Consider the following 15725-nt stretch of genomic DNA (forward strand, 5'->3'; position numbering starts at 1 on the left):
AGAAGACATATAATTGTCTAGAACCACACTGTCCAATATGGTAGCCACTAATAGCCACATGTAGCTAGTGAACCCCTGAAATGTGCTCAAATTAGAATATTTATTAAGCATAAACTACACACCATGTTTTGAAAACTTTGTATGAGAAAAAAGAAAGCAAAATATCTCATACTTTATATTTATTTCATGTTGGAATGATAATATTAATATTTTGGATGTATTAAATAAAATATATTATTAAAAATAGCTTTGGGGGAGGGATAAATTGGAAGATTGGGATTGACATATACACACTACTATGTATAAAATAGATAACTAATAAGCACAGGGAACTCTACTCAACACTCTGTAATGACCTATATGGGAAAAGAATCTAAAAGAGTGGATATACGTATATGTATAATTGATTCACTTTGCTGTACAGCAGAAACTAACACAACATTGGAAACCATCTATACTCCAATAAAAATTAATTTAAAAATTAGTTTCACCCATTTTTTTTTACATTTTCAATGTGACTCTAAGAAATTTTAAAATCACACATTTGGCTCACATGATTTTATTAGACAGCACTATCCTAGACTATAACAATGACAGTGAAATTGACCCTATAAATGCAATCTCAGACTATGAGTTTTCAGACTACAATGTCCTAGTTAAATTTCTTCAAACTCAAGAATCAATTTGTAAAATATATATTAGTAAATAAAATGTATATGATATCCTCATCCAGGTAGTCATTCAGCAGAAAGGACTTCATCATACATTTCTAAAAGAATTGGACCATCCTCTTTTGCTGCAAGAAATAATGGCAGTGTCCATTCAGCCTTTATGACATTTGTGCTCCAAAATATACCTGATACAAAGAGTTTTACTATACTTATTTTTTTGTTTTAAAAAATTTATTTTATTCAAGCATAGTTGATTTACAGTGTTGTGTATTATACTTATTTTTTATTAAAATTTCTAATAAAGAATTTTTTTACTATCCCTTCATTATTAATCTACATTATTCATAAAGTGATTTTTAAAAAATTCAAAAGGACCTTTGGAGTCAGGTGGTAACTGGTGATGTGTTTCCTGGTATACTGAGGGTTAGGGGTTTTCACTAAGGGTAAAGGGTTTTTTTCCAGAAGATGTCACTCAACAATTCACATATTTCACTGTCCAGAATTTTTCATATCTCCTGGTAAGGTGGTTACCAGGAATTACAGTATTCATTTTGAATGACTATGTGCTTAGCTAAAATACAGATTTTTATTTCTAAAGCAGTAGGAGAAAGTATATATTGGAGTAGAATACACCAGTCTCTGCCAAAGAGTCTACTCACAGTTTTTCCTCCAATTGTGGCTTAGAAAATTTGACAAAAATGCTTAAATACTTATCCCATATAGGCATGATTGAAACTGCATCAAGATCCAAAATTTGATACTCTTTACTTAAATGGGAAGGAAAAAATTACTTATTATTTGTTATTTTCTAAACCTACTCTCAAGACTCCCTCTCCTTCATTGTTGGAGTGAAGGGATTCTTAAATTTTCTGGTTAAGGTATCCTGATACGTTATTATTTGAGGCAGTTTTTCTCTATTTTAACCAGTCTATTTATAGCCACCTCCTTCTCCCTATTCCAGATGGCATTTGAGTGTGAAAGTTTCTGTAACCCCTGGATGGAGGAGGAGACTCCATAACATAATATAGAACTTTTTTCTTTGACTTTCAGTTGGACTCAGTTGCAATATTGTTGGCTTGAGTGGTCTCCAAATTGCTTGTACTTGTATCTGTCAAGATGACCACTGATGAAATTTTCCATTCTCTTGTTGGGTGAGTGCCCAGTGCTTTTCCCTGCCAAACCCAGTTTTAATCACACAGATTTGGCAGACTCTTCTTGAGTTTCAGCCAGGTCCTCCACCTGGGACCTGTGTTAGGATGTCCATTGATTATCACCCTTTAGGATAAGGTCATCTCTCTCCTTTCATGACACACCTATGGATCTCAACTCAGCCTTGAGGTATGCTGGAAATTTGAGGTTCATTTTCCTGATGAATAGAACTTGTAAAAACTTCTGGAGTACTACTCTGGTTCTCTCTCAGCCTGCCATGTCATGCCATCATTTTTAGTTTGTTTTAGACCTTCTGGCTTAATTTGGGAATGCTTGCTTAGTGGACAGTTCACACAAAATTCCAGAAGTTAATAAGGGTTCAGTTTCTTACCTTTCTATTCCAAATTATGCAACATCTCACTTTCTAGGATTTTGTCATGGAGGATAGGAACAGGAACATATTTGCCTGATAATATGAATTCCCTACAACTATCCCCCCATTCTCTTTCTGTCCTTCTAGGAACAGGCGTGCTCTATTTTACTTTTCCTTTACATCTGGTGGAGACAACCTCTATGTCATCATAGCCTTCTCCTTCCCCAAGTTGAATTCATCTCTCACATGCCTTGCAATTAAAAAAAAAAAATCACTGAGCAGGTAGGTGGTAAAACCTTAGCTAGAAAACTAAAATGATTAAATGAGAATATTTTAATCCCACTATGGCATTACCTATAATTAATTAAATAAGATCACAAGCAACTAAGAGAAAGTAAGTTTTTTGTTTTTTGTTTTTGACAATCTATAGTCAAGGCAATTGTTAGATGTTCTTTGGTATACAAAAAGTTGAAGACAGTACCTAACCTCAAGTCTCAAGTACATGGCCAAACTGTCATAGAAAGGATAAATATAAAACTATTAGATGGCATCTGGAGTGTCAAGTGAGTTGATAGGAGCTGAAAAGTACAGCCAATGATTTCTGACTGACACAGATCAGGCAGCACAAAGATGTTGATTGATATTCAATGGGGGCCATAAATAAGTGCCCATTTAGTTAAAGATAGAGTAGAATTGGGGGCTATTTGGATTAGCTTGTGTTGCAATTGATAACCAGTATTCATTCTATTAAAGATTACATTGGATACTTAGCTTTCGTCAGGAATGTATAAGAAAATGGTATGTAAGTTATGTCATTTGGTCCTGAAGGTTTTTGAGGATTAGTGTCATTTTGCAATGATGTGGAAGAACACTGATATGGCAGGGATCTGAAGGAAAGACTAGGTAAGGAGAGACCTGGGGAAGACTATTGGGAATATATATGCATCAAGTAATAAAACTGGAATTAGTACAGTGGACGATAATAATGTATTTGAGAAGTATTTGAATGCTGTAGTAGATGACAATAAGTGGTGCTGGGAAAACTGGACAGCTACATGTAAAAGAATGAAATTAGAACACTCCCTAAAACCATACACAAAAGTAAACTCCAAATGGATTAAAGACCTAAATGTAAGAGCAGACACTATAAAACTCTTAGAGGAAAACATAGGAAAAACACTCTTTGACAGAAACAACAGCAAGATCTTTTTTTGACCCACCTCCTAGAGTAATGGAAATAAAAACAAAATAAACAAATGGGACCTAATTAAACTTCAAAGCTTTTGCCCAGCAAAGGAAACCATAAACAGGATGAAAAGACAACCCTCAGAATGGGAGAAAATATTTGCAAATGAAACCACTGACAAAGGATTAATCTCCAAAATATACAAACAGCTCATGGAGCTAAATATCAAAAAAACAAATAATTCAATCCAAAAATGGGCAGAAGCCCTAAATAGACATTTCACCAAGGAAGACATACAAATGGCCAAGAGGCACATGAAAAGATGCTCAACATCACTAATTATTAGAGAAATTCAGATCATATCTATAATGAAGTATCACTTCACACCGGTCAGAATGGCCATCATCAAAATATCTAGGAACAATAAATGCTGGAAAGCGTGTGAACCCTCCTGCACTGTTGGTCAGAATGTAAACTGATACAACCACTGTGGAGAGCAGTATGGAGGTTCCTTAAAAATCTAAACATAGAACTATTATATGACCCAGAAATCCCACTACTGGGCATATACCCTGAGAAAACCATAATTCAAAAAGAGACATGTACCACAATGTTCATTGCAGCACTATTTACAATAGCTAGGACATGGAAGCAATCTAAATGTCCATTGACAGATGAATGGATAAAGAAGATGTGGCACATATATACAATGCAATGTTACTCAGCCATAAAAAGAAACGAAACTGAGTTATTTGTATTGAGGTGGATGGACCTAGAGTCTGTCATACAGAATGAAGTCAGAAAGAGAAAAACAAATACCATATGCTAACACATACATATGTAATCTAAAAAATAATAATAATAATAATGGTACTGATGAACCTAGTGGCAGGGCAGGAATAAAGACGTAGACATAGAGAATGGACTTTAGGACATGGCGGGGGAGGGATAAGCTGGGGCGAAGTGAGAGTGGCATGGACATATATACACTACCGAATGTAAAATGGATAGCTAGTGGGAAGCAGCTGCATAGCACAGGGAGATCAGCTCGGTGCTTTGTGACCACTTAGAGGGGTGGGATAGGGAGGGTGTGAGGGAGGCTCAAGGGGGAGGAGATATGGGGATACATGTATGCATATGGCTGATTCACGTTTTACAACAGAAACCAACACAGTATTGTGAAGCAATTATACTCCAATAAAGATGTATTTAAAAAAAAAAAGAATGATGGACAACTGTGTCAGTCATAGCTGTGGCTGAAACTGACACACGTTTCCTGGTTATGTGACCCTGGAGAATTTCTTCAGCCTGTCTTCCTTGTTTTCTTACTTCAAAAATTAGAATAAAAAGAGCTGACTAGATCCATTGTCATGATTAAGAAAACTTTAATGAGAAAATTTAAGCATAATATCTAGAAAATTATAGAAGCTCAAAATGTTTTCAGTATTGATAATACTAGGTAATTCAATGGAAATAAAAAAAGGAAGTGAATCTTTATATCTAAAATTAAGGCACCAAATAAAAATAAAAATAAATAAATAAAATTAAGGCACCATGAGATATTGATATTATCATGAAGAGTAAGCAAACTTTTGAGATGGAAGTGGACAAAACGGCAGCCCAAATATCCATTCCTCTACTCTGGGCTTACTCCCAGACCAGAAATGGGTTTGTGAGGCATTATGCCCTGGAAAGCCTGTTTATTTGCTTGCAGTCTCCCCTAGAACAGGGATGAACATGGCCTTCTGCTCTTCAATTGTGTGTAACTCCCCTATGAATGCCAGAAAGTAAATTTGCCAAAGTATAATAGTTTGTTGTCGGGACAGTACAAAGAGAACAAGAAGGAAGTAGCTTTTATGAAAAGCTTTAAATGGATGTATTGACTAATTCTAGTTGATTTTAGATCCCTTCACAGAGAAATAGCCTTGGTTCTTCCCTTGATATATTGACATTGTTAGATACCTTTAGAAAATATCCCTCAGAAAAAAATGTCATCAGTTTATCTTCACCTCCTTCAGTTCCCATATAATCCAGAACACCTTGTAAAAGCCCATCTATAGTTTTTGTGACAAAAACATCACCCTCTGAATCTGGAAAATTCTCTCAAATATGACGTTTAGATGGGAGATTTTACCTTAGAATTATCTGCTGTCTTGGACTTAAGTAGAGGAAAGCTTGGAAGCTAAGGTAATCATTATCCCCACCCCCAAGCACAGTTGCTTAGCCCAGGCCTGAACATCTGACTCAAACTGGGCAAATCAGCACCCTTTCCCAGGATAGTGACCTGTACTTCCTTCCTGGTAGCAGTGATATGAGGAACTAGAGTCTTTGATAGTCCTGGTTCGTGCCATGTTGATGAAGCTAGTCTGCATAAAAAGAAGGAACGTCTAGAAATGACAGACAAAGGAGAGTAGTAAGAGTAAAAGGGGATGGGGAAGTGGGCGAGGGATGCAGGAGAGAAAGATGAGCAGAAGGATGGAAGAAACGGGGGGAGGGAAGGAGAGAAGAAGGGGGGAGACGGTTTTGTGAAATTCCCTTTTTGCTTAAGAACATATCAAATTAGTGTTATCCCACTTGTAGTTGAATAAAAAAGTGTTCACAATTACATCTCATCTTTCTGGAATTTATATTGCTATTCCCACAGTGCCCATGATGACTTTTAAATGACCGTTTAGCTAACATCTTTATTGCTGAGAGACTAATATACTATTTTTTTTCAAATTAAATTCACAGTTTTGTCACAAAGAATTACTAAGCTCTGATATCAAATACTGATTCAATATTTATCATGTGAATAAAAGATTATTCACCTCAAATACTGACCTGGGATCTGCATTTGAAAACAAGTTGAAATAAGGATATTGCAGGAATTTTTCTCTCTCTCCTTTTGTAAATCACAGCCTTTCTGGATATTTTCTAACTAGCTTTTCCATACTTTGTGTCTTATGTTCTGAGTCTAACTTCTGAGTTTCATATGAGCAAGATAATTTAACTTATGTGTTTATACAGACTATCAACACCTTATCTCTGAGATTTTCAAATTAAATAGTGTTCTGAAATAATGAATCATGCAGTAAATTTGTAGCCTGCATATGAATCTCATTCAGTTAGTAAAAAATGTTAAAAGTTGTAGTGTTACTAAGAAAAACATATCAAGTAGCTTGGTTTCTATTTTTCTATTACAATTGTAATTTTGTCACCTGGGGTATTTTTTTTTCTCCCGATGAGCTTTTTTCTTCCAGTGAGTCGCACATCATGATTTTAAGAACTAAAAATAGAAAAGAAGAAAAAGTAAATACCTGACTATAACTTTCACATATTGAAAAATGTCACTGATGGTCATTCCTAGCATGCAATATTAAAGAAGATGAAAATATGTTTTTTATTAAATGTAATACTATTGTTACAAGAAATGAACTAATTCTTACAAATGAGGCATAGATTGATAACTCAGCTAAGCACTTCTTATTTGATTAAAATGTTACTTTCTTAGTTTCTTTTTACTTGTCATTCTTTTTTCCCCCTTCCTCCTTCCCTCGCTTCCTACTGTCCTTCATCTCTCCTTAATTCTATCCAAAACTGGTTCTTGACTATAAGCAACTTGTAAAGCAAGAAGTTTGGAGTTAAATCAGAATAATTAAAGGGTTTAAGTAAGAGATTGGTAAAAATAAGTTTGGCGACTGGGTGAAGGATGGATTGAATGGTGGGTTTAATATAACTACCAAGTCTAGGGAGACCAATTTGAGGTTGTTTCTGTAAGAGAGGTGAGATGGTGGCCAGAGTAAGACAGCAACAACAGACACTGAGAAAATTAAACAACATTGGGAGAAATTTGGGAGGTAAAATTGATAGAAATTAATAATTGTGTTAGGAGTTAAGAGCATGGATACAATGATCCCAAAGTTTATACCTTAATGAACATTTGCTGTCAAAAGGAGCATAAGTTTTGAAGGTAAAATGATCCATAAATGTACATGGGAACATGACAATAGATGTTTAATACGATTTAGACAGAAGATAAATATTTTATAGACCATGGAAATAATTGAACACCCTATGTATGTCTGGAGAACACAGTATACAGAATACTGAGGACCAAGGGCAAGACAGGATAGGAAGGGTCAGCTGTGCTCTCAGTAAAGATTTTATCACATATTTTGTTTCTCTCTATATATGACAAGTTTATGTTGGCTTGATTCTAGAGTTAAGCTCAAAGTTTAGTGCATATTATTAATCTGTGTCAAGTAAACAAGTGGGATACAAAACCATATTAGGACATTAGTGGAAAAACAGAGCTATAGTGCTAGGCACTTAAGTTGAAGTCATATCACTGAACAAGTGACACAGCCACTGCAGCTCTTGTCCTAGAACCGAATACTAGTGTACAGAGCTGAAAAAATGTGATCAGATATTATGAGTTGAAAGAGGCCACACAGAGGAATCAATCAACTCTTCTGTCTACTCCCAGAATCCCTACAGAATTCTGACAAATAGCTAGCCAGTTTGTATTTTATTTCTAGAAAACAAGATCTACTACAGAAAAGACTTCCTTCTGATTATAAACTAGAAACCCCATCTGAAAACAAAGTGAATGAAATTTGGTGAAACTTGTTTTTGATAAGCTCATGTTGACTACTAAATCAACTATGGAAGTACTAAAATTACTATGAAACAGGGAAGAGAGAGAATATATTATAAATTCCCAACACTTAAAATGGACTTTTCTTGAGAATGCAAACATGGTTCCAGTATAGTTTTTAAGATACATAATGCAATGCTGAATTTCATATTTACTTTTAGCCTAGTCTATGTAAAATACTGAACATAATTATGTTATATTTAATATAAAATATTGAATATTTGATCTTTATATAACCCCGCATAATAATTTAGAAGCCCATAATATGCCTAACTCTGTGTTAATATAGGCACATTTAAATGTATTTACAAATAAGAAACTTTCAATAAACTATTTTGAAATGTAAAGACATTTAATATAAAATAATATCATTGGGCAATAGTCAAGGAAATTTTCTTACTAAATTGCTAAAGAAATTCATAATAAAATATGCCTTCCTTAAAAGGAAATTTCCTTGGAAATTAGATCATTAGATTTTATCATAATGAGTCTCCATAAATATATATCTTTTCGTGTAGAGTGTTTTAAAAACAAATGCTTTCAACCTGTTTCCTGCTGCTATGTTTCATATACATCTAGGTCTTTGGGGCTGTGAATATACAACTAAAGCATTGAAATCCATAACTTTATATATATTTTAATATCTTGGCCATGAACATGAATGAAAGTTTACAAGTCTTGTATATTAATATTAAAGTTATAAACTGTGTGAAGAACAAAAGTAATTCTTCATCACAAACATGTATATTTTAATTTGTTCATAGTTTGCAGTTTAATTAGATATACAGTATAATTTATTGGTCATTATACACAAAACTATACAAGAAAAAAATGTTTTAAAAATTTTCACTAGTTTTACATTGGCCTTCTTAGCTCACTGGAATCAATATTTGAGCTTCTCTTCACTTCTCATATCTAGATTATACAGATAATAGAATGCACTGGTTGGGATGAAAAACAAAGAAATATCTGGGTTTAATTAAGGACTCTAGTGCATCATTTAAGTGATATAGTGAATGATTATGAAATTTTGCTCAGTCAGTCCTGGAAATGTTCAGATATTTACCAATTTAAACCAGAATACTTTTTCCCATTTTGATAGAGAAATGTACTTAATGGCCACTGTGGTAATGACTGCGGTCATATCCTTAACTAGATTTAAAGGTTGAATCAGCTATAATATAATAATTAATTTATGGCATTAATTTATGGCATATGTAGGTTGATTGAGTAAATAAATTGATTATATTTCTATGTTATGTATACTTAATATTAATTCAGTAGGAATTAGAGTAATATATCTAACAGCAGACCATCCTGCTTTTATCTTTTATATGTGTGGAATCTTGTTAATCCAATGGTTTTTACGTTTTTCAGTTTTAATATATTCAGAGTTTACAGACTTCTCACTTAACAAATATCTATTTCCTGGACTAAGTAAATCTACCTAAATTAACCTTATGAAATATGTTATTTTCTTATCCCCATTTTACATGTGAAGAAACTAAAGGTCAGAGAGCTTAAGTATCTTCCCAACGCCACAGACCTGTAAAACGGAAGAAAAGACTCTAAGAATATTTCTTTTAAATTCATATCTAGTACTACTTCTATAATTCTGTTGCCTTGGTAAAGTAATTTTTGTGAAAGTCATATTAAAATTAGAATGCTAAATTATTAATTTATTATAAATGATAATATCAAATGAAAAAATTAGTAGTTAATAAATTCTTTCTTTCCTTAGTAAAGACCCAGTTTTTCTTTTCTTTTTTTATAAAGTTATTTATTTATTTATGGCTGTGTTGGGTCTTTTTTTTTTTTTTTACATCTTTATTGGAGTATAATTGCTTTATAATGGTGTGCTAGTTTCTGCTTTATAACAAAGTGAATCAGTTATACATATACATATGTTTCCATATCTCTTCCCTCTTGCGTCTCCCTCCCTCCCACCCTCCCTATCCCACCCCTCTAGGTGGTCACAAAGCACCTAGTTGATCTCCCTGTGCTATGCGGCTGCTTCCCACTAGCTATCTAGTTTACATTTAGTAGTGTGTATATGTCCATGCCACTCTCTTGCTTTTGTGTTGTGTCTTTGTTGCTACACGCAGGCTTTCTTTAGTTGCAGCAAGCAGGGGCTGCTCTTTGTTGCGGTGCGCGGGCTTCTCATTGTGGTTTTGTTGCGGAGCACGGGCTCTAGGTACGCAGGCTTCAGTAGTTGTGGCTTGTGGGCTCTAGAGTACAACCTCAGTAGTTGTGGCGCACAGGCTTAGTTGCTACACGGTATGTGGGATCTTCCCGGACCAGGGTTCAAACCCGTGTCCCCTGCATTGGCAGGCGGATTCTTAACCACTGCACCACCAGGGAAGCCCCCAGTTTTTCTTTTAATGACCCTGGAGTATGATGTTTCAAGAGTTGTTCTCATGAGACTCTCAGTAATTTAAATTTTCATTTTTGCATTATAGAGATGCAAGTCAGACCCATGTATTGTGTACTATGGCAAATAAATTGGTATAATGTTTTAGGTGGCTTGAATTTCTCTTCGATTATTCTTTTTAAAGTAATATTTACATATTGGTCAAAAGTCATTCTTCTCTCAGCCTCTGTGAATTCTAAAACACACAGTTTAAGGGTTGAGATTATGCACTGGGTGTGATGGTTAATTTCATGTTAACTTGACTGGGCTAAGGCATGCCCAGGTAGTTGGTAAAACATTATTTCTGGGTATGTCTGTAAAGGTGTTTCCAGAAGAGATTAGCATTTGAATTGGTAGCCTGAGTAAACAATAACATCCTTACCAATGCAGGTTAACATCATGCAATTTTTCTAGGGCCTGAAGAGAACAAAAAGATGGAATAAGGGCAAATTTTCTCTCTGGTTGAAATGGGCATCCATCTTGTCCTGACCTTGAACATTGGCACTCCTGATTCTCAGGCCTTCTGACTCAGACTGAATTACAACACTGGCTTTCCTGGTTCTACAGTTTGCAGGTGGTAAATCATGGAAGGTCTCAGCCTCCATAATTGCATGAGTCAATTCCTATAATAAATTCCTCTCTGTCTCCCTGTATATACGTATCTCCTTTTTGTTCTGTTTCTGTGGAGAACCCTGGCTAATATACCAGCTCCTACAATTGTGTTTTGTTGTGATTTAAAACTTTTCATTGCTCCTAGAATTATTTATTGATGTTTACTAATATTTGATGGGGTTGTTAATCTCTTGTAAATTAGATTTTTAAAAAATACCCCCGTCACCCATTTCTCCCACCTCCTCTTCTTTTTTTTTTTTTTTTTTTTTGGATCTAAGACGCTTAAAATCTTTCAATTAGATAAAAGATCTATTAGAAGCTTTTTAATAAAAAAAAGTCCAAAAAACTTAAAAAAATATTTTATATCCCACTTGTGGAAAATACAAACTTTTATCATAATATTTATTAAAATAAAGCTCAAGCAAATTGAGATTCTCTTCTTTTCTTTAATTGTGAGATATTTTATAAATTTTAATAGTTTATAGTTAAATGTTGAAGAGCAAAAATGCTTCAAATGAAATGTTTTTAAATAATTTTTTATTTCAGAGGTTTTAAATATTTTGTATAGCTTCATTATTGGAATTAGTGCCTTTTTAAATTATGAAATTCATATGGAAATTTTATGGAAATTGCTATTTCATATATATATATATATATATATATTACCTTGACATAATTCTTTGTTTGAATACCCCAAATTTATATTATAAGAAATTATGTAAAATATCTAATTTATCAGAAGTTAAATTCATTACCTTTTTAAAATTCCATCTTGTACTCACTGAAATTTATTCTAAATCACATCTGTAGGTCAAACACATTCCCTAGAAATCCAGATAAGAAAAAGATTAAGCAAGTAACAGTTAAAAGCCTAATTAGTGTATTTCACCTTCATCATCAAACCTAAGGAGAGAAGTGATCAAAACCTTTTAATGGTCAGAAATGAGTGAGTTTGTAGGCATTATCTTTCATTTAAAATAACTGTTTTCTACGTTATTTCTGAAGGTCAGCTTTTGGCCTTATTTGGAAGAGGTTCAAGAATTTTAGATTTAAAAGAAAATTATAGAATGATATTTTTAAAACCTTTTTTCACACATACATTTTTCATAATTGAAGTATATGAAAGTGGTAGAAATTAATTCCACAAAATTATTAAAAATAAATAATCTAAACTTAATTACAAAGTTAGTCATGATTACATTTATATAGTTATTAATTATTTTATTTTTTATTTTAACACATTGTTTTTAACATTTTTTAAAGCAGAATAATTTAAATTATATTTTCAAATGGGAAAATAAAAGCATATAATTGAAACCTGTAAAGACTCAAATTAAAATGAAAGAAATTATGAACAAATTCAAACATACTGATTTGTTTTTTATGGGTTAGAAAGCCCTAGAGCAATTTATTTAATTAATTTATTTATTTTTACATCTTTATTGGAGTATAATTGCTTTACAATGTTGTGTTAGTTTCTGCTGTATACTAAAGTGAATGTATACATATATCCCCTCCCTCTTGAGCCTCCCTCCCACCTTCCTTATCCCACCCCTCTAGGTAGTCACAAAGCACCTAGCTGATCTCCCTGTGCTATGCAACTGCTTCCCGCTAGCTAACTATTTTACATTTGGTAGTGTATATACGTCCATGCCACTCTCTCACCTCATCCCAGCTTACCCTTCCTCCTACTCTCATGTTCTCAAGTCCATTCTCTACATCTGCATCTTTATTCCTGTCCTGCAACTAGGTTCATCAGAACCATTTTTTAAAGATTCCATATAAATGTGTTAGCATACGGCATTTGTTTTTCTCTTTCTGACTTACTTCACTCTGTATGACAGACTCTAGGTGCATCCACCTCACTACAAATAACTCAATTTCGTCTCTTTTTATGGCTGAGTAATATTCCATTGTATATATGTGCCACATCTTCTTTATCCATTTATCTGTCGATGGACATTTAGGTTGCTTCCATGTCCTGGCTATTGTGAACAGAGCTGCAATGAACATTGTGGTACATGACTCTTTCTGAATTATCGTTTTCTCAGGACATATGGCCAGTAGTGGGATTGCTGGGTCATATGGTAGTTCTATTTTTAGTTTTTTAAGGAACCTCCATACTGTTCTCCATCGTGGCTGTATCAATTTACATTCCCAGAAACATAGTGATATTTGAAAGACTAGATGATTTAAAATCAAAGAATCTTTTATGATATTAATCACTAACAGTTTTTTATTATTGGTAAAAGGCATTTTCATTTATGTAAATTAATTCATATAATTATCATAGTATTAATACTTCCCACATTTATAAAAGATAAAATTAAGGCAATTAAGGCAAAATATAGTTATGGTCCAAGATAACTGTCATAGCCAGGATTTAAACATATGTTCTTTGTGCCAGTGTAAAAGTTTAAATCACTATGTTATGAGGTGGCTACCTCATATTTAACTTGATTGCCTAGAAAAGAGAAACACTATACCAGTTACAAAGAGTGAATTGATTCATAAGATTTACTTGCAATTTGTGACTGGCTAAACAAGTCTGTTTCACTGGAGAGACAGATTTGAACAACTGCATGAACTCATTACTCTTGCATTGATACATGTATATAAACACATACATATATACATTTTGTCCATTTGTTTCTATCAGGTTTCTATTTATATGTGTGTACACAGTTGGTCCTCGATATCTGTGGGTTCCACGTCCTGGTATTCAACCAATCATGGACCGGAAATATTCAGGAAAAAGATTCCAGAAAGTTCCCCGAAGTGAAATTAATTCGCCATGCACCAGCAACTGTTTACATAGAATTTACATTGTATTTGCAACTATTTTTTATAACATTTACATTGTATTAGGTATTATAAGTAACCAAGAGATGATTTAAAGTATACGGGAGAATATGTGTGGATTATATGCAAATACTATGTCATTTTATATAAGGGACTTAAGCATCTGTGTATTTTGGTATCTCTGGAAGGTCCTGGAACCAATCTCCCACAGATATTGAGGGACGACTGTATATATATTTTATACATGTGTGTATATATGTATATTTTAAATTAATTATTTAAATTAAATTTTGGGGTCTGGGGAATTTCTAGAGATATTGTTTGTCAACTAAAATGAGAAAAATTATTGGCCAGAAATAAAACAATTAAATTAAATGCACCATCTAACAAGCAATTTTAAGCTCAATTCTAGAATCTCTTTCTGAGTTGAAAGACCCCTGTGTTCAGGACAAGGAAGTTATAAGAAAAACAAACAAAAAAGATGTGCTTTAAGAAATTTACAACCTAATTGAAGAGAAGAAATGAACACTTGGGAGTATAAACGATGTTTTTAGTAGCTGACAACTTGGATATTATTTCCACTATTATTTCCTTGAGCTTAGAATTTAAACACCTATTTTCTTTTAATTCTTTAAAGATATTGTTTAACTGTATTATGACTTCCTTCTGCTGTTTTGATTCCTTTGTAGAAAACTTACGTCATGTCACCAATTGCTTTTATTAAAAAAACTTTTATTGAAATATATTAAATATTCTTTGAATATTTAAGTATAGTATTATTTATTGAAGTATGTTAAATATACAGAAAGATATTACAAGTTTACAGCTTAATGAATTCCACAAATTGACATTGCAACCAATTCCCATCCATGAGTCAGCAACGCATTACCAACACCCCAGAACCCCTGCTCAGTTTCCTTCAAAATTATTAACGTTTTTCCTCTAACTGGTACATATTATTCATTCTTCTACTAAGCTTCATTATTTTTTCTTGCTTTTAGATTTACCTAAATGGGATTATACAGTACGTACTAATTTATATTTGACTTATTTTGCTCAATGTTGTCTTTATGACATTTATACTTATTGATTCATGTGTGTAGTTTGTTCATTCTCACTGCTATAGAGTATTGCATTGTGTGACTATAATAAAATATCTCTCCTTTATGACATTTGAATTCAGAAGAGCAGTTATGAATATTCTAGCACGTGTTTTGGTTTTGTTTATTTGGTGAACATACATACATAATTCTGTTAGGATTATACCTAGGAGCTGAATTTACTGGGCTACATGTTAGGCATATTCTGCTTGAGTAGATACCTTAAAAACATTTCCTAAAAGACTTGTACAAATTTACAGTCTCACCAACAGTTTATGTGGGTTCTAATTGCTTTGAATGTCACCAACATTTGGTATTTTTCACTTTTTTCATTTTAGCCATTTTGGTATCATGAGTTGTATCGTATATGGTTTTCATTTGATTCCCCAATGACTAATGTGATTGAGTATCTTATGCTTATTGGACATCTAGTTACTTGCTGTCATTGTCTTTTCAAGGCTTTTGTCCACTTTGTCCATTTATTTCTATCAGGTTTGTGCCTTTTTCTTGTTTTCTGACTATTCTTGAGATAAGTCATTTAATAGATATATGACTAGCAAATTATCAGACTGATTTTTAAGATGTAATTTAATTGAGATACCACTACCTCTAATTTTATTTTTTATTCTAGAAACTGCCATATGTCTAGTAAACACTCCAGTTAGCATCTTAAATTTAGTGGCATAAAACAACTATTTTATGAAGCTTACAGGGATTATGTGGATCAGGAATCCAGGGAGAGCACAGCAGGGTTAGCTTCTCTCTGCTCCAAAATGGATGGGG

General features: G+C 33.3%; 1 pseudogene across 1 annotated transcript in view; it reads right to left on the bottom strand.

Moving 5' to 3' along the window:
* The window catches only part of LOC308626345 (large ribosomal subunit protein bL9m-like), a 39817-nt pseudogene extending 25272 nt beyond the window's left edge, over positions 1–14545 (bottom strand). Inside the window, exon 1 of the transcript in view lies at positions 14541–14545. The product of the transcript in view is annotated as a large ribosomal subunit protein bL9m-like (transcript). The remainder of the gene's footprint in view (positions 1–14540) is intronic.
* Positions 14546–15725: the final 1180 nt, after the last annotated feature.

Source organism: Mesoplodon bidens (assembly GCF_964165515.1).
Source record: "Mesoplodon bidens genome assembly, chromosome: 1".
Taxonomy (NCBI): domain Eukaryota; kingdom Metazoa; phylum Chordata; class Mammalia; order Artiodactyla; family Ziphiidae; genus Mesoplodon; species Mesoplodon bidens.